This window comes from Xyrauchen texanus, chromosome 1 (genome assembly GCF_025860055.1).
Source record: "Xyrauchen texanus isolate HMW12.3.18 chromosome 1, RBS_HiC_50CHRs, whole genome shotgun sequence".
NCBI lineage: Eukaryota > Metazoa > Chordata > Actinopteri > Cypriniformes > Catostomidae > Xyrauchen > Xyrauchen texanus.
Window position 1 is genome coordinate 66,962,645 of NC_068276.1, and position 20,201 is coordinate 66,982,845.

The window sequence follows — 20,201 nt, forward strand, 5'->3', positions numbered from 1 at the left end:
CAGCAAAGCAGGTGGCGAGAGTCCTCTGGGACAAGTTCTTCTGTGTATTTGGGTTTCCAGAACGTATCCACAGTGACCAAGGAGCCAGTTTCGAGAGTCGACTGATCAGCGAGCTACTTAGAGTCTCTGGTATTAGGAAATCACACACCACACCATATCACCCTATGGGTAACGGGAGCGTGGAACGTTTTAATAGGACCCTTGGCAATATGATCCGTGCACTTGCTCCAGACACAAAAGCCAATTGGCCAAGACGTCTTCAGACCCTCACATTCATGTACAACAGCTCAGTTCATGAGACAACGGGATATGCACCTTTTTATTTGATGTTTGGACGGACTCCTCGTCTGCCAGACGATGTCCTTTTCCGTACTGTTCTGAATGATCCAGCTGTGGTCAGCTATGACAAGTATGTGGCATCTCTGACGAAAGATCTACAAGATGCTATGTTGATAGCTCAGGAACATGTCATGAAAGAACAGCACCGTCACACTGAGATCTACAACAAGAGAGTCAAGGGGCCTACCATTGATGTTGGTGACCGTGTATTGGTGGCTAACAAAAAGGAAAGAGGAAAGAGGAAGACTGCAGATCGTTGGGAATCCACTGTGTACACTGTAGTAGACAGGAACACCGAAACACACACTTACAGGATATGTGACACAGTCTCTGGACAGGAGAAAGTCGTTCACCGTAATCTGTTGATGTTGGTGAATTTCCTGTCTGTGGAAAACACAAGTGTAATCTCCGACCCAGTCTCATCTTTGTCTTCTGTTCAGCAGTCAAACTCAAGTGACGACTCAGTGTCAATAGTGAGACAAAGTTCTTTGTGTGATAACATGAGTGGGGACTATGATGATCTGATTTCTAGCCCGGGATTTCAGGGAGCACAGATGGGACGAACACAGAGAGAGAAAGTTGGATCTGATTCCATAACTGTTCCAGGGCAAGTGGATTCTGAGAGACGAACTGTAGAGTGGATTGCACAATCACCATTCCCTGAACACTCACAAGCTGAGTCGGCTGATAATGGAGGAACAGGATCAGTTCCTCTTGTCTCTCAGAGTGACCTGGAAACGTCCGAGGACCAGACAGGAGACCAGTCCATAGCCTCTGACTCTACACTTGTGACTAGCACTGACGTTAGTACAGCTGTTGCCAGCAACATGGATGGACAGACTATCTGTTGTGACATAGATGGACTCACACGCACAGAGACTGATGGACAGACTGTCGTAACACAGACAAACAAAGCTAATGACATGAACAATGTTGACACAGTAGCTTCTGTTTTACAGTCTGAAAATCCTAGTACGTTCACACAGGTGAGGTCTAGATTTGGTCGCATTCTCAAGCCAGTTGACAGACTAATTCAAACTATGTCAAGGCAAGATATTGTTCACACACATCCGTCTATGCAGGCTATCTGCAGGTCAGTGTTTCAGGTTTTTCATGAGTAGACTTAGAGTTGAGGTCATACACACGTTTAGTAACATTGGTTATATGGTCCAAGCTTCTCTGATGAGTTTTATGGAGAATTTCTATTTGTTTTTGTTTTGTTATCTTCTCTTTTCCTAGAGGCTTTAGTACACAGTATAAATGGGTCTTGTGGGGTGTATAAGGCACCCTACTGCCAGTGGTTGGTTGGAGAGTTTGCGCACCTCTTCTTCCACTTCATCGTTATTGGATACCTTTGGGTTGGCTGTCCTGTAATTGGTGACCTTCTGTCTAGTGTTAGAAAGTAGTGTACTTTTTGCCTTTGGAAGTACTGTGTGGTTGCTGCTCAAATTTGGTGAAATTCAGGGGAGGTGGGTGTAACAGAGTTAGAAATGTAAGTTAGTGTTTGTATGTGATTTTCACCGTATTTAAGCAGCTGTATTGAGTTTGGTGTTTTGGAGCCCCCCTTTGGAGAAATGGTGTACTGCAGCTCTGCTGCGTTTTGTCCTTGTGTTGTTGCCGTACCCGATCAGAAGTGGTATGCTTTACATTGGGTAGGTTGACTGTATAAAGCACTTCCCACTTTGTTTTAATGATGTAACTGTAAAATGTTGTTTAAGTTGAAAACTTCGACATATCACCTGTGTTATATTACTTTACATGTATTGTTAAGATTTGGGTGCAATTCTAGCAACTTAGAGAAAATGTATTAATGCTTTCATTATGACCATGAGTTCATACACACTGAGTCTTACGTGACTAGCTGTAAACTCCGCTAGCAATTTTCCATGTATTCAGTGTATTTCTTTTATTTTGTATGTGGATGCTGTTTTATGTACGCTAGTGCCTGAAGGCATGTTTTGTGTTCTGATTTTCCAAAGGTATGTTGCTCCATATGTTAAATGTGAATTAGTTACAGAATGAGGAAATATTTTCCTGTGTATTTTTCTTAAGTTTATTTTATCCCCGTCTAGTATGCTAAAGGTGTATCCTTCTGTATGAATGTTTCTTTTTGTAATAATTTACAACAGAAGATCAGAAGTGGTATGCTTTACATTGGATGCTGTTTTATGTACGCTAGTGCCTGAAGGCATGTTTTGTGTTCTGATTTTCCAAAGGAATAAATGTGAGAGAAGCCAGTTTTGGTCTCAGTCCCTTCACCGCCTGACCACAGTTACATTGGCCATGCGTAGTTTCCCACGTACACTTATCTGGAGAAACATCAAATTAAAACAGAGGTAAGACACACCCGAATTTAGATTGGTCAAGCAGCATTTGCTGTTCTAAAGGGAATTTCCCATTTTGTCAAACCAAGTACACTTGAATCGATGCCAAATATTAGTCGTCACTAATCTGACGCAGACTTGCGGTAACATACGAATCATTTAATCTGCTTGGGAAAACAATTTCAGAGTCAGTCAGAATAAAATCAAATGTTTACAATTTATTGTACCAGGTAACATAATAAATTCATCAATTCCAATTAGACAGTGATAAGCGGAATTTAGACATTTTATCAAAACATAAGACATTAAAATTGCAATTACCTGATATAAATTACACACAGTAAACTGTGTGGGATCATCTGACTACAGAGAACCCTGAGCTCTGGGCCAGCCTTCCTTAAATATCCAGACAGAATACACATTGTGTACCAAATGGTATTATCCTTTGAACAATGAGAATTTGGGGGAGAATGGGTTCTTGACTTCCTGGTGTTAAACCTTCAAGGAGGGGGATATACCTCCAGAATTATTCAGTATTTGGCAAAGACCTTATAACTTTGTTGTCATTAAGTTTTTACAAACCTGGGAATAAGAGCACTATACCAGACGCACCGAGACATTTTAAATGATACCAAACATGTTACACTAATTACATTATTTGTATACAGCAGATATGGTCTTTTGTATACAGGTCGTAGGTGATTTTGAGGTGATTCTGAGCTGAAGGGGAATGGATGAAGAGGAGAGGAGACAGAATGGGACAGATGAGGAAGGGCAACAATGAGGTGTGAATTTGCAATCTTCGCTCAGTGGGGTGTGGTGCCTCAGGAAGAGTTTCTAATTGTGAGAAATTTCATATGTTGATTTTCTCAAAGATCATACATTTGCTCTTTGACTTTGAATGCAAACACATTGGCACCCCGCCTTACAGAAGTCAGTTCCCCTCAAGTTCACAGAGGTGCCAGCACACGTGGTAAACACACGTGTAGCAACTATAGACATATTTATATTTAAATATCTTGTTAGTGTTAAATGTACATTTCTGAAATCATGCACATGTGAGGACGTGTTGTTCCTTTGTTGACTATTCAAATCTTAGACAGGTCATTCAGCTGGGAGGGACTTCGTTTAACTATAAATAGTACAGCATTTCTATTCAGAGCAACAGTAAGAGATACTCTTCACAGACTGTTGGTAAGAACATTCATACTTATGTTTTAATATATATTTGTGTCTCAAATCTTTTGACAGGGCATAATATTCCTTTTTTGGATGACAAAATAGACCATTAAATATAGCAATTGTCAGAGGTGGGTAGTTACGCACTACTTTAATCCATTACATTTACTTTAATATTATAGGTTTAATAGAGGGTACTTTTTACTCAAAGTACTTTTTACTCAAAGTAACCACAGCCAGTGACGATGCATTTTCAGAAACTTAAACACCCTGTTTCTAGTCTTAGATATTGGGGTATAGAGAGAGTCAACATCCCACAGAAAGGAGGTGTTATAGAAAAACTACTTCTCTGTAGAGAAGCTTTTTGGATTTATTCTTTATAGACACTATCTCAAAATGCTGTAATTGAGGATTTTAACATTAAATATTTTCACAATTTCGATGATTAAATTAGGAGATCTGTATCATAGAACTGTAGATATATGTGCATATGTAGAGGGATGTATATTTGTATGTAATATGGTGAGTGAGGTTTATGTGAATGTATAATGTATGTGTGGGCTATTTTCACAGTGTATATGGTTTATTGGTGTAATTGTGATGCATTTATTTGTTTATGAAACCATGTTTATTCAAGTCTTTGTATCATCTACAACCACCCTGGAAGTTTTGATTGGGTGGAATCATCAAAATAAAATTTTGAGCACCTGTGGGAACCATGGGATGTTTGTTTTAAATTGACATCACAAAGTATTGTTCTGAGGAAGACTCCTGTGAATTGAAAGGTTAACCACATGGCTTTAGATTAAGATGTTGGAGCAGTGAGCAAATGTGAGGGTTTTTTCTATATTTGATTTGACATTTTACTCTTAATCAAGTAAATTTAGAATGAAAAAAAACAATGTTTTTACTTTGTTACAATGGACAGCATTACTTGTACAACATTACATTACTGTTTTAATTTAAATAAGCTTTAAAAATTGCATAATTCATAGAGAGATTTTTTAAATGGGACTTTTACTACAGAGGAATTTACAGTTGCGCTTTGTCACTCGAGTCCAGTTCATGACCGCAGCAGCAAGAGCTCAAAACAAAAACTTTCTTTCATCACGCAATGACTTCATTTTACACCAATACAAGTGGATATTTCAAGATTAGAATAAGAAAAGTCGTTGTGGTGAGTTTTGGTAATTGTGATAACATGAGCATGTCTGTGTTGTGGTGATGGTCATTTTCAGTGTGATTCTGAAATGATGGACTCTTATGACATCAATTTATATGTATACATTTTTATATCAGTAATTAAATTTATCAGTGTCTACTGTATAAATCCATATAAACATCAGCGTTAAGTGTAAATGTATTTTAATTAGACAGAACTAAGAATCCATAAAGAACTTTAAAATGCTGTGAAATATTGATGGAAGCCATTAATAAAGCATGTTCATTGTTTTATTCAGCATTATATGATTGGTCCTTTTGAATATTGTTCATGTAAATAATTACTAAAAAATTTCTGGGTATATATTTATTTTCCAGAATTTGTCAGCGGTAGAGTTATTTAAGTAGAGGGGGATGAGCCTAGTCAAGTTTAGAGACCTGACCTAATTCTCAAAAAATTATGTCCTCATATGGGGGAAAACCTGGCCAGCAGGTGCCATCTTTGCTCTTCAGGACTGTTTTGAGTGTACTGACTGGCACATGTTCAGGGAGGCTGCTACCAACTTGGAGGAATACACAGAATCAGTGATCAACTACAACAGCAAGTGCATTGATGATGTCACTTTCTCCAAGACCATCACCACATGCTCCAATCAGAAGCCGTGGATGACTGCGGAGGTGGGTGCGCTGCTGAGGACCCGAGACTCCGCCTTCAGAGCAGGTGACAAGGCGGTCCTAAGAACAGCGAGGTCCAAACTGTCCCGGGCCATCAGAGAGGAAAAGTGCGCACAAGCCCAGAGAATCCACAGTCACTTCCAGGACAGCGGTGACACGTGGCGCATGTGGCATGGCATCCAGGCCATCATCAACTACAGGACAACATCAGTTGCCTGTGACAAAGATGCCTCCCTTCCAGATGCGCTGAATGACTTCTACGATCGGTTTGAGGTGCAGAACGACATGGTGGCGAGGAAGACCACCCCTCCTCCCAACGACAAGATGCTCTGTCTTACCACGGCTGATGTGAGGTAAACTCTACACAGAGTCAACCCAAGGAAGGCTGCTGGACCAGACAACATTCCTGGCAGTGTGCTTAGAGGATGTGCAGTCCAGCTGGCAGATGTTCTTACCGACATCTTCAACATCTCTCTGAGCAGCGCCATCGTCCCAATGTGCTTCAAGGCCACCACCATTGTCCCCATAATGAAGAAGTCTTCAGTGTCCTGCCTCAACGACCACCGTCCAGTTGCACTCACACCCATCATCATGAAGTGCTTCGAGAGGCTCGTCATGAGGCACATTAAGACACAGCTGCCCCCTCACTAGACCCACTGCAGTTTGCGTATCATCCCAACTGTTCAACAGATGACGCCATCGCCACCACAATCTGGCCCTCATCCATCTAGATAAAAAGGACACATATGTTCGAATGCTGTTCATAGACTTCAGCTCAGCATTCAACACAATCATTCCTCAGCACCTGATTGGAAAGCTAAACCTGCTGGGCCTGGACACCTCCCTCTGCAACTGGGTCCTGGACTTCCTGACTGGGAAACCTCAGTCAGTCCGGATCGGGAACAACATCTCCATCACCAACACACTGAGAACTGGGGCCCCACAGGGCTGTGTGCTCAGTCCACTGCCATTCACTCTGCTGACTCATGACTGTGCACAATGCACAGCTCGAACCACATCATCAAGTTAGCCAATGGCACGACCGTGGTGGGTCTCATAATCAAGAATGAAGAGCCAGCATAGTGCAGCAGCTAACGGACTGGTGTAGAGCCAACAACCTGTCTCTGAATGTGGACAAAACAAGAGATGATTTTGACTTTAGGAGAGCACAGAGTGACCACTCTCCAGGGAACATCGAATGCTCCTCTGTGGAGATCGTCAAGAGCACCAAATTCCTTGGTGTTCACCTGCCGGATTACCAAGAAAGCCCAGCAGCGTCTCTACTTTCTTCGAAGGCTTAGAAAAGCACATCCCCCCCCCCCCCCCATCCTCACTACATTCTATAGAGGGACTATTGAGAGCATCCTGAGCAGCTGCATCACTGCCTGGTTTCGGACTTGCACCGCATCAGAGCACAAAGCCCTGCAGAGGATAGTGAAGACAGCTGAGAAGATAATAGGGGTCTCTCTTCCCTCCATCAAATACATTTACTCAAAACGCTGCATCTGCAGAGCAACCAGCATTGTGGATGACCCCACACACCCCTCACACAAACTCTTCACCCTCCTGCCGTCTGGCAAGAGGTAACGAAGCATTCAGGACCTCACGGCCAGACAGCTTCTTCCCCCAAGCCATCAGACTCCTCAGTACTCAGAGACTGGACTGACACACACACACCTATACACCATCCCACTTCCGCACATGTCCAGAGTTGCACTTTAATTCATTGTCACTTTATACCTGGCTGCTATCTCAATAACTGCAATGTCCATAGAACACTATTTCATAGTAAGTTATGTTAACATTTGGCATTTTTAGAAAGTGTCATATTTTTGCACTACTCAGACTACAAATGTGTACTGGTCTGCACTGCACTGTCTCTTACTTTGCCTATTGTCCTGTTCCTTTAGTAATTATTGTACTGTCCTGTACTTTTTGCACACGTTTGCACATGCACTTCATGTAGAAATGTTATTTAGTCTGTGTAGTCTCATGTGGTTCTGTGTTTGTCCTATGCTGATTTATGTAGCACCATGGTCCCGTAGGAACATTGTCTCGTTTCGCTGTGTATTGTACTAACTGTATATGGTTGAACGACAATAAAAAACACTTTGACTTTGACTTTGTCTTGAGATGCAGAGTAGGTTAGGCTCATTTAGAGGAGAAACATGTAGTAAAGTCCTTCATTAGATGAGCCTTGACTTAACCAGCGGGAGTTTGATGCATAAGAGGGCTGGGTTGTATATCAGCTTGCGTAGGTTTGGATTTGTATGAGTGTGTTTGAGTGTGGTTTCTCTGCAACAGACAAATAGCAGAGCTCTAATAACAGCAAACACCATAACACATTATCAGACCATTCACATACAAACTATAGTCTGCTCCACTCACACGATTACATAATGATGCATGAACACTTGTTATAACATCTTTCATTGCATTTACCATCATTATTTACCCACATGACTTACTATAACATTATAAACATTATAATTCTAAACATTGTAGATCGGCAGATAAATTAGCAGAGCTAGCATGGATTAATTAACATTATCACGTTACATTACACAGCCAATAATGCTATAATTACTGATAATAAAGAACATAACTTAGTGAACATAGTAGGATTAACCGTACTCACTCATATAAGATGCACATGAATATAAGATATGTCCAAACTGAGGCTGATAATAACTTTAATGCGCATCTCCAGTACCCGTGCATGCAGCGAACTGATCTCTGCAAACTGAACGAAACGACTCGAAATGAAAAAACTGGACAGGCCGCCTCTTTTTTCCCCTGGCAACCGCAACACGACGGCGGATGCGCTGTCGTGACAGGTTTCGCCCAGCAGAGAGTGGAGGCTCCACCCCCATGTGGTCCAGCTGATTTGGGACTGATTCGGCATGGCACAGGTAGATCTCTTTGCCTCCCAGGACAATACTCACTGCCTGCTCTGGTACTCTCTGACAGAAGCCCCTCTTGTGACAGACACGTTGGCACACAGCTGGCCCCAGGGGCTGGGCAAGTACGCATTCCCCCCAGTGAGCCTTCTTGCACTGGTGCTGTGTAAGACCAGGGAGGACAAGAAACAAGTCACCTTAGTGGCTCCTTACTGGCCAACTCGGACTTGGTTATCGGTTCACACTCCTCGCAACAGCACCTAGCTGGCAAATTCCCCTGAGGAAGGACCTTCTTTCTCAGGGATGGGGCACCCTCTTGCATCCGCGCCCAGACCTCTGGAATCTCCACATCTGGCCCCTGGATGGGACGTGGAAGATCTGAGTGACCTACCACTTGCAGTCGTAGACACGATCAACCAAGCCAGAGCTCCCTCCACCAGGCAACTTTATGCCCTGATGTGTCGCTTGTTCGCAAATTGGTGTTCTTCCCGATCTGAAGACCCGCAGAGATGTGCAGTTCAGTCAGTGCGCTCATTCCTGCAAGAGAGACTGTCTCCCTCCACCTTGAATGTGTATGTAGCCGCTATCAAGGCCAACCATGACGCAGTGGACAGCAAGTCCTTAGGTAAGGACGACTTGATTATCATGTCCCCTAGAGGCGACAGAGGCTGAATCCTTCCCGGCCAAGCCTGTTCCCCTCCTGGGGTCTCTCAGTGGTTCTCTCGGGCCTTCAGAGACCACTCTTTTAGCCGCTTGACTCAAGGCCCTCTCCTTGAAGACGGCCCTCCTGATAGCGCTAGATTCCATCAAAAGGGTTGGGGACCTGCAAGCGTTCTCTGTCAGCGACAATTGCCTGGAGTTTGGTCCGCATTATCCTGAGACCGCAACCGGGCTACGTGCCCAAGGTTCCTATGACCCCCTTCAGGGACCAGGTCGTGAACCTGCAAGCAAGCTGCCCTGGGAGGAGGCAGACCCAGTCTTTTCGTTGCGGTGTCCGGTACGTCCTTTGCATATCTATTTGGAACACACGCAGAGCTCTGGATGTTCTGAGCAGCTCTTTGTCTGCTCTGGCGGACGGCGGAAAGGAACGCTGTCTCCAAACTGAGACTGCCCACAGGGTCATCGACGCCATTTCCTTGGCCTTCCAGACCCAGGCTGTGTCCACCCCCTTGCGGGTTCGAGCACACTCGACGAGAAGTGTGGCATCCTCGTGGGCACTGGCCAACGGCACCTCCCTAGCAGACATCTGCAGAGCAGCGGGCTGGGCAACACCCAATATCTTTGCGAGACTTTACAATCTCAGGGTTGAGTCGGTCTCGTCCCGTGTTTTGTCAGGTCCGAGCTGGTAGAACTCGGTAATACGAACCAGCCGACCGGGTCTTCTGCTTGCACCTAGCGCCCTTCACCAAGTTGGTCCAGTGCGCTTTCTCTCCCAGGTTAGCCACTAAGCGTCGTTTCCTGGATGTTCTTCCTCCCTAGCCTTCTGGCCTGCGAATTCAGCGGAGCAATTTGCGACCAGACCCACTACGAGCCACAAGTGTTCTGTACAGGCTTAATTCCCTCTTTAGGCAACTGATGTATCCCCCTGTCTGCAGACCCACATCTCACTTGGGCAGTCCCACTGTCCCCGGTCGCTGTGTTTGTAGAGCTTCTCCCTCATCAGGCAGGACCTACCACCATACCGCTCCCACGTGTGGCTTCACAACCCACGTGGGGTATTAGCCACATGTCACCTGCACCAGCTATATATAAATCACAACTTAGCTTAGTTGTGGTGTAAATGGGCACTAAGTCACAATTTATACACTACTAAATATTTGAGCATTGCACCATTACACTTATAGTAAGTAGAACGTAACCGTACTTATAAATTAAATATGTACAGAAGCCTCTGATGAGGAGCAACGGATGGAATACAGAAGCAGACTCATTTAATGACATCAATGAACTCGTGTTTTGTGTGACAGGCTCCAATCCTTTCGACATACAGTATGATGTTAACATATACACTTGTTTACATTTACGAGAGAGAAAAAATCCTTTTAAGCGGATCTTAAGCATGAAACTGAACGGTTTAGTTTTCAGGGTACGTCGGTTTTGTAATGATGTAGGCAGACAAGACAGTGGGTTTGGATCTACGCGCGGGCTTTAATGAACAGGGGTGGAAATAAACAGACATGAACAAATAAAACAACCACGATGGGCAAACTAACACACGAAACATTCACGGGCACACGAACTGGGAAAACACGGCAGGAGTGAACACGGGAACACAGGAACATCAGCGACATCAAGACAGTGGGAACAACGAACGACAAGGGAATGCAGGAACGGGCAGGGTTATATACACACACAAGGCAGGATAATTACAAACAAATGAGAGACAGGTGCGAACAATGATACAATGATTACAGTGACATGAGAAACCCGGGGCAGACAACAGAGAATCGTGACAGAATCCCCCCTCAAAGGATCGGATTCCAGACGATCCCAAAAACACAAAAAACAGAATCGTCCTGAGGATGGAGGGGGGCTAGCAGACAAAACGAGTGTACACGGGGCAAACAGATAGTCCAAGGGGGGCACAGAGGGCAAGAAGGCAGTCCCAGGGGGGCACAGGGAGTCAGGGACCCTGGAGGCGGAGACTTGGAAGACTCTGGAGGCGCAGCCGTAGGAGGCTCTAGAGGCGCAGCCGTAGGAGGCTCTAGAGGCGCAGCCGTAGGAGGCTCTAGAGGCGCAGCTGTAGGAGGCTCTAGAGGCGCAGCCGTAGGAGGCTCCAGAGGCGGAGAACTGGAAGGCTCGAGAGGCTTGAGGGGTGGAGCCCTGGGAGGCTCGAGAGGTGAAGCTCCGGAAAGCTTGGAAGGCGGAGCCCTGGAAAGCTCGGGGGACTTGAGGAACAGACGCCGTCGGAGGATGAGCTGCGGACGGCGGGGCCGCGGCGGAGCCCTGGAACGCTCTGGGTCGGTCGAGGCTTCACGCGCTGGCTCGGGGGCGGTAGAGGCTACAGGCGCTGGCTCGCTCACCGTGAAGTGCGTAGGCGCTGGCTCGCTCACTGTGATGTGCGTAGGCGCTGGCTCGCTCACCGTGAAGTGCGTAGGCGCTGGCTCGCTCACTGTGATGTGCGTAGGCGCTGGCTCGCTCACTGTGATGTGCGTAGGCACTGGCTCGCTCACCGTGACAGGCGTGGGCGCTGGCTCGCTGACCGTGGAAGGCGCGGGCACAGGCTCACTCAAGTAAGCCGCTAGATCCATTCGTGGTCGTTCGTTCTGTAATGATGTAGGCAGACAAGACAGTGGGTTTGGATCTACGCGCGGGCTTTAATGAACAGGGGTGGAAATAAACAGACATGAACAAATAAAACAACCACGATGGGCAAACTAACACACGAAACATTCACGGGCACACGAACTGGGAAAACACGGCAGGAGTGAACACGGGAACACAGGAACATCAGCGACATCAAGACAGTGGGAACAACGAACGACAAGGGAATGCAGGAACGGGCAGGGTTATATACACACACAAGGCAGGATAATTACAAACAAACGAGAGACAGGTGCGAACAATGATACAATGATTACAGTGACATGAGAAACCCGGGGCAGACAACAGAGAATTGTGACAGGTTTTAAATTTCAACAGGTTCAAATATATATAAATATATAATATTAAATGCAAAATGTCTATTTTTTCAGACTGTTATATTAGTATTTATTTATCTCCTCTTAATTATTTTAGATACAGTTCCTTTATATTGTTATTTACACAGGGCAAATATACTATTTATCAAATCTACTTTTATTATATATCGTATTTGAATAGGAGATAATTTATTACAGCTGACAGTTACGTGAACAAACAAGGTTTAAACATCAACATATTCAGAGATAAAACTGAAATTGATGAATTTTAACACTTTTGTGAACAAATTTGAATGCTGCTTATTGGACCAATACAAGTAAACGTCATCCATCAACAATCACCACTTTGGCCACAGGGGCAGTGATATACATTTTGTTAAGTATACACCAATTTTAGCCAAAGTGAAGTCAACCTACTCTTTCCAATCTAACTGTGATATCAGTCTGACATAGTTTGAAAGGTACCATATTTTCATCCTAAATCCATACAAAGCCTCTGAAAGCAACATTGTTCAGCTTTTGGATGCTCCCTCGCTCCTTTATGAGTTACAGTAAAATGTTGTCAAAGAAGGATCTGGAAATTATTATTCATGCTTTCATATCAACTAGACTTGATTATTGCAACTCTGTCTTTACCTTCATGAATAAGTCTGCTGTGAACAAGCTGCAAATGGTTCAAAATTGTGCTGCTAGACTTTTAACTGGTGCCCCAAGAAGGTCTCATATCACTCCCATTTTGTTGACTCTCCACTGGCTCCCTGTAAAATATAGGATTGATTTTAAGATTTTAGTGCTGACTTTTAGGGCATTAAATAGTCAGGCCCCACAGTACATCAAGGTCCTTTTGAGTCAGCACTCCTCTAGCCGCACTCTTCGGTCTTCTGGCCAGAACCTTCTTATGGTCCCCAAGACTCGTTATAAAACCCGTGGGGACCTGTCTTTTCAGTCTGTTGCCCCCAGACTGTGGAACGCCCTGCCCCTGTCTCTAGCGTCTGGCTGACTCTGTTGACTCTTTTAAAAAAGATCTGAAGACTTGTTTATTTAAGAAGGCTTTTTGGTTGATGGGTTTTAACTAGTGTCACTTTGATTTTACATATGTATTGTATATATTTTTATATTGTTTATATAAGATTTTGCTTTTACCTTTCTCGTGTACAGCACTTTGTGATTTTATCTGTGAAAAGCGCTTTAGAAATAAACTTTACTTACTTACTTACAGACTTAACTGACATTGTAATGCACTGGTCTCAGAACAGTTTGAAATGCACATTATTTTCATCCTAAATCCATATAAAGCCTCCGATAGCAACATTTTCATTATTTTAGCAACAATAAGCTGCAGGTGCGTTTTATCTTATAATTATTGGCTGGTACCAAGAAAAATAATGAAACAAAACTATAGTATTTTGTTTGAAATGAAAATTAGATAAATTCCCTCACGAATGCTCCATATACATTTTGACCATTTCATTTACTATTTGGATAAGGGATAATGAGAACGAAAAGATGGCTCGTTTTCTCGTTTATGGCTTGAATATTTCATTCGCACATGTGACATCACTGAAACACCCCTTTCATCTGATTGGTCAAACTGCCCCATCTTCTGTATGGGCTTAATTCTGTCAGCAGAATAAGAGTCGGCGCAGCTCTGGCAATATGTTTTCACTTTAATAAATTAATGTGGTGAACCACAACTCACTGTTAACTACACATGCCATTATGAAGATGAAATATGCGCTGGACACATAATAAGTGTTGTTGCGACTTGTGAAGCGTTGCCTTTGATGTACAACGTGTGAGAGATCGCATGCACAGACTATATGCTGACACAGAAACACAATATTTTTTATTAAGTTTTGAGGAAAACAATCAAGATTGTATGTAAATGTATGATGGATAAAGAATATTCTGGCATTTCTTCCACTGGAGAAAAATGGAGCCACTATAAGAGCTCAGACAGAGCAAAACTGCAGAACTATACCAAAGCAAATATAGATCAATAAAGAGATGACATGACCAATCTCCCAATGGCAATAACTAGCGTGTACTTTACTGATTATGCTCCTAAATGTAATATCAGTCATCACCAGGTGATGGCTCTTACCCCTTCCTCTCTCCCCAGTGACAGACACACGACCACATTCCTCTCCACAGTAATGTTGTGACATTAACAGTTTTAGCCAGCAGGTGGCTGCAAAATACTATTTTTTTGTGTGTAATATGAGTCAGGTGTTTAGTGAGTCAGCATCAATTAGTGTACTGAGTAGAGAACACTTGACATTGAGTTGATTAATGCATTTGGGGAGTGCCTTACATGACCTAGTTGAAACCTCTCTATGATAAAGCCAGTATGGAGTTTAAACCCTGCATGTTTTGGTGCGAAGCTGTCTGATATCAAAGCAGTTGGGCAAACACCATTTTCTCAGAATGTTGTCCTTCAAGAAAGCAATTCATCACTTGTATAGAAGCCCTCCACCATTCAGCAGAATCCCATTATGAAAAGTTGTTAAAGTATTATTTTAAATTTTGATTCATCGTTAATCAGTAGGCCCTATGCCAAAACATACGTAGTGGGCGGGGCCACTTTTACTTAAATGTAATAACTCTTGGATGTAATGAGATATCACCACGTTTGGCACACTTGTTAAATTGCACACCTCTGTCTCTTGGGCGCGCTACAATAAAAAAGAAATAGCAATAACTATGGAACCGTTGGTCTGATCGAATTGAAATTTTGCATGCAGTGTCTTTGTGTTAGGTGCCATCAAGGTCTATGGGGACACAGTCACATGTGGCCACCATCGACCAATCAGCTTTCATAGAGGGTTAAATAGGCCGATCGGAACTAAACTTGGTTGGCCTATTTGTCTTTTGGCCAAAGAGGTCTGTGCAAAATTTGAAGAATAAAAAATTGGCCACCAGGAGGCGCTATTGAATTTTACATGTGTAAATAATTGTATATACCTCTGTGTGTCACTTAGAAACACATTATTAATGCCATATTTTAGATCTCCTCATTCTGAACAATTTTGCCTTATGTACCATTGGGGTGAAACAAAACGTTCAATAAATAGTTTAACTAATCCTAGGCTGTTTGCCCGATCGGAACAAACCAGTGAAGAATGATTCTCTGGAGTCCCAAAGTTAAAAGTTATTAAAAGAATTTTGACATTTTAAATTCTCGTCAAATGGTATGCCAAAACGTTCGTTGCCACTTTAACTAAAATGGTTATAACTCTTGAACAGAATCAAATATTCTCACCAAATGAAGTACACATATGTACAGAGTCATTCTGATAACACACACAAAAATTGTGCATCTCCACCTCTTGGTGGCATTATAATAGTATCAAAACTTTAAAATGGCTCTAACTATAGAATGGGCCGATCGACTTTAAATTTTGCTTGCAGTGTTTGTGTCTATTGTACTAGTCACTTAACTTGAAAAACATGGCTGCCATAAAAAAAAAAAAAACATATTTCAGGCACTATTTGAACTAGTCTTAGTCCGTTCACCTGATCGGATCAAAACCAGTGCAGAAAGATTTTCTGGAGTCCCATTATTAATAATTATCAAAAAAGTTTAAACTTTCGATTCAACGTTGCAAAGGTACACAAAACGTGAGTAGTGGGCATTGCCACTTTTACTTAAACAGTTATAAATCTTGAATGGATGAGATATTTTCACAAAATTTGAAGCTCTTATTATGGGGTCATTCGGAGGACATACAGTATGATAAACAATTGCTTACCTTTGCCTCTTGGCATTACTTTAGTTGTTTTCAGGCTAATTAATACTTATTATCTTTTGCATGTGAACTTAAAGGACCTTAAAGTCTTGAACCCCATTAATCGCTGCTTGCAGCTGCATATTTTATTGTTATTATTAAAAAAATCGAATACTGTATATGTATAATTCTTGTTAAATTGCACACCTCTGTCTCTGGGGCGCGCTACAATAAAAAAGAAATAGCAATAACTATGGAACCGTTGGTCTGATCGAATTAAATTTTGCATGCAGTGTCTTTGTGTTAGGTGCCATCAAGGTCTATGGGGACACAGTCACATGTGGCCACCATCGACCAATCAGCTTTCATAGAGGGTTAAATAGGCCGATCGGAACTAAACTTGGTTGGCCTATTTGTCTTTTGGCCAAAGAGGTCTGTGCAAAAATGGATACTAATACCACTCCTGCTCCAAGGGTGTAACAGGGCACCCTTGGAAGTCCATACTATCTCAGGTAGTCCATACTATCTGAATACAAATTGGAATAGTTACGCAGTTTTGAGAGCAGTGGGTAACTTGGGTAGGGTAATCAAACAGCAGGCCACTGTAAGTGTGACAGTATTTCACTGAGACACGTGTAGGTCTGTAACAAAGTCTAAAGCTATGTGAGACCGTTGAGGTATCGGAAGAGGTTGAAGCAAACCAGCAGGTGCTGACTTAGATGGTTTTGAGATGGTGCATATCTCACAGCTGCGGAAGAAGGTACTTGTATCCTGCACCAGAGTGTTCCACCAGAACTGATTTTGAAGAAGTTTGATGGTAGCCTGAATGCCAGGATGGCTGGAACACAGGGAAGAATGAACCCAGTGTATCACACAAGGACGTAAGACCACTGGTACATAGATCTTGTGACCAGGACAATCATTTGGAAGTGGATGTGTGGTATTGGCTTGAGAAATCTCCTCCATGATCTCCCATCGAACAGGAGCATCCATGACTGAGGAAGGAAGAATTGTCTTTCTGGTATGATCTTCGTTGATTTTCTCATGAACTTGAGAAAGTGCATCCGCTTTAATGTGCTTCTTACCAAGGATGGTAAGAAATGAAGAAATCAAATCTTGTGAAAAATAATGCCCACCTTCAGTCTTTTGGCTGCACAGATTTATTCCAGGTTGCGGTGGTCCGTGAGAACTTGGAAGGGCAGTCTTGCTCCCTCTAACCAATAGCACCACTCCTCAAAGGCTGCCTTCATAATCAATCATTCTTGATTGATCACAAAATAGTTCCGTTCTGCAGATGAGAGTTTGCGAGGAAAGAAAGCACATGGAAGTAACTTGGCTGGAGAGCCATGGCGTTGAGAAAGTATCGCTCAAATACCTGTATCGGAAGAATCTACTTCTAAGAAAAAAGGTAGAGATGGATCGGGATGCCGAAAAATGGGAGCTGTAATAAAAATATTCTTTAATTCCTTGAAAGCCCACTCGCATCTGCATTCCATTTTAGCCTCTTAGTAGCCCCCCCGAAGGATTGACGTGAGAGGTGCTGCTACAGAACTAAAATTTCTTATAAATCATCTGTAAAAGTTGGAGAATCCTAGAAATCTTTGAAGTTCTTTTACTGTAGTTGGTAGTGGCCAGTCAAGAATGGCTTGGACTTTAGATTCCTCCATAGCTACCCCATCTGGACTAAGAATATATCCTAGTAAGGTGATGGTTGTCTTGTGGAAGTCACACTTCTCTGCTTTGGCATAGAGCTGATGCTGAATCAGATGTTGCAGTACCACTTGAACATGTTTGATGTGTTCCTCCAATATAGATGAACAAATCTAAATATCATCAATGTAGACAATGACCCACTTGTTTAACATGTCTCTGAAGACCTCATTAACAACAGCTTGGAATACTGAAGGACAGCTGGATAGCCCAAAAGGCATTACCTGGTACTGACTGGGGAAGTGGATGGACGGATGAAGCCTTTTGCTAATTACTCCACAGTGTACTCATCAATGGCCTTAGATTATTGTTCTGACAGAGGGTAGATGTGAAGACAAGATGGAGTACTGCCAGGCAAAAGATTTATACCACAGTCACAAGAGGATGAGGTGGAAGTTGAATGTCCTTGATCTTGCTAAAAGCCTTGGTGAGATCATTGTACTCAGCAGGAAGCCCAGGAGATACTTCAACAGAAGTCCCATGATGGTGTCGTTTTGTCTGGGTACAATAGTTTTTAGGCAGTGTTGGAAGCAGTAGTGAGAACAACTTGACATTTGTCCCCCCCCTTCAGGAAAATGCAGGATCATGTAAACGTAACCAAGGTAAACCAAGGATCACAGGTGTCTTAGTAGAGTGAATTACCAAGAAAGGAATCTTTTCAACATGAAGCAATCCGACTTGTAGGATGAGATGTTGCATGATTTGTTGTACTTGGCCAACTCCCAGAGGGTGTCCATCTAACGCTGTGACATGTAAAGGAGGATAAAAAAGACAGTGGATAAATGGTGAGCTTTCAACCAACTATGATCTAAAAGATTACCAGCAGATCCAGAATCAATCAAAGCAGATACATTTATTTATTCATAATCCTTGAAAATGGTTATAGGAATTATAGTTTGACTGCTGTGCAATAATTGAGAACTGTTCACACTCACCGCCTCCTTTCTGGGGTTCTCAGGACTAATAGGACAGGTGCCAACTAAGTGACCAGACTGTCCACAGTACAGGCAGAGCCTCATGTTGTAATGACGGGACCTCTCCTGCTGAGATAGTTGTGTTTGACCTATATGCATCGGCTCGTGGAAACTATCGGTGGCTGAATATGATGGCAGATCGTGAAGCGTCCTGACAGGACTATGTGACTGAATCAGGTTGTCCAAACGAATGGCGAGGTTGATGTATTGATTGAGGTTTAATTCTTCATCTCTGCAGGTTAACTCTGATTTCAATTCAGTACTGAGTCCTTGATGGAACAGAAGTTTCAGAGAGTCATCCCCCCAGTTTATTTGCGCTGTTAGAGTGCGAAATGACAAGGCATAGTCAGCAGCTGAATCTCGTCCCTGTTTTAATGTTGACAACATCTCACCAGCATATTTTCCTCCCTCAGGATGTTCAAACACTTCTCTGAATCATTTTTGAAAGTGTGCAAAAGAGGAATGGAGATCAGGTTCTCTTTTCCACACCGCTGTAGCCCAGTTTAGTGCTCGACCAGTTAGAGCAGACATAACAAAGGAAACCTTGGCCTCTTCTGTGGGGTAAAGATGTGTTTGTTGAGCTATAAATAGTTGACACTGCATAAGAAATCCATCACACTTGGCAGGTGAACCATCATATTTCTCTGGAAATGCAAGTCATGGATTACTGCTGGGTAAAATTGGAACACTGAGGTTGGAAACATCGGGATTCGTTGGAAATGGTGGATTTGTTGGAGATCGTAATGTCTTTACCAAAATCTCAGTGAGAGAGGTGAGTTTGCTGAGCTGTTGATGAGGTGAAGCAAGTAAAGCAGCCTGTGATGATACTTCCACTTGTAATTTGTGTATATCTGCTGGATGCGTGTCCGCGAAGTATTATATAATGAAGGAGCAGGAGTGGTATTAGGATCCATATAGTGTTCAGTGCTTAAATAGTCAACAGGTGATTAAACTAAGGAAAAACAGGTGTGACAGTTTTAGAATTTGGGTGAAGGAGCCCTATGGTGACGTTCAGGAGAAGTGACTCATACCAAGGGTGTAACAATAGTCTGACTGTGTTTGCATTACATTGTTTTTGTATAATTACCATTGTCCATAAACATAATATATATATATATATATATATATATATATATAAAAATACATATATAAAAAAAATCAAGCTGTCATTTCACGTGCCCTTGAAAAATATAAATGTATTAATTTTATCTCTAAATTAAGTAATGTTTTGCGTGTGCTATTCTTTTTACTATAACCTGTAACGAATGAGGCAGCGAGGAGAAGCGGATCCAAATGCAGACTTTATTAAAAAGGTAAACAGGCAAAACACAAAGGGAAAAACCCTCGATGGGGAAAAAAAACATAAACAAGTAAACTCGGGCAGGGGAAACATTCCAGGCTTGACAACATACAACGACAGACAAGGAGAGAACAAGAAGCAGGGCTTAAATACACAGGGAGTGATGACTAAATGGGACACAGGTGAGAACAATGAACAAAATGGCAGTGATGATGACAGGTGGATACTGGGAAGTGTAGTTCTTTTTAACAATAGACTACTGAGACAGTG

At 42.7% G+C, this 20,201-nt stretch overlaps 1 protein-coding gene across 1 annotated transcript in view; it reads left to right on the top strand.

Moving 5' to 3' along the window:
• Window positions 1–3,846: 3,846 nt before the first annotated feature.
• LOC127626452 (serine/threonine-protein kinase dst3-like) overlaps window positions 3,847–20,201 on the top strand; it is a 37,039-nt gene continuing 20,684 nt past the window's right edge. Inside the window, exon 1 of the mRNA XM_052102269.1 lies at window positions 3,847–3,857. The gene's annotated coding sequence lies outside the window, so the exon portion shown is untranslated. The remainder of the gene's footprint in view (window positions 3,858–20,201) is intronic.